We start from the raw sequence: 411 nt of genomic DNA, 5'->3' as shown, positions 1-411 counted from the left end.
TGGTCTGGACATGCTGGGGTTTATAGTCCCTCATCATCTCAGGCCTGCAGCTTCTCCCTGGCATGAATCCCTCTTCTGGCCCCGCCCCTCGGTCCCACCATTCATCGCCGTCTCCCCTGCAGATGTTGGCGATACAGCCGCCATAACTCCGTGTTTTGGGTTCTGGGTTTATCGTCTCGGAGGATCTTCCGGCCCCGGCAGTGAAAAAGTGAAATTTCCAGCAGTTGCTGTGACTGGGTTGGAAATGTCAGATTGTCTCTGCGGGGCGGCGGGGAGGAGGGGAGGGCAGGGAGCAGGGCCACTCCGTGGGAAAACACAATCCCTGGAACTAATAAAAGAATGTACAGTTGGGAAAGGCCCGCGGCTGTGAGATGCGGCATTTCCTGTTCCCGTTTAACTGATTGTTGCTGT

At 56.0% G+C, this 411-nt stretch overlaps 1 protein-coding gene across 1 annotated transcript in view; it reads left to right on the top strand.

Moving 5' to 3' along the window:
- Positions 1–411, top strand: part of AFAP1L2 (actin filament associated protein 1 like 2) — a gene marked incomplete at its 5' end in the record, with an annotated part of 44,393 nt that overhangs the window by 4,057 nt on the left and 39,925 nt on the right. The window lies entirely within an intron of this gene.

The sequence above is a fragment of the Nanorana parkeri genome, unplaced genomic scaffold, assembly GCF_000935625.1.
Source record: "Nanorana parkeri isolate BGI_ZX_2015 unplaced genomic scaffold, ASM93562v1 scaffold1592, whole genome shotgun sequence".
Lineage (NCBI taxonomy): Eukaryota > Metazoa > Chordata > Amphibia > Anura > Dicroglossidae > Nanorana > Nanorana parkeri.
This window is presented reverse-complemented; position numbering and strand designations above follow the sequence as displayed.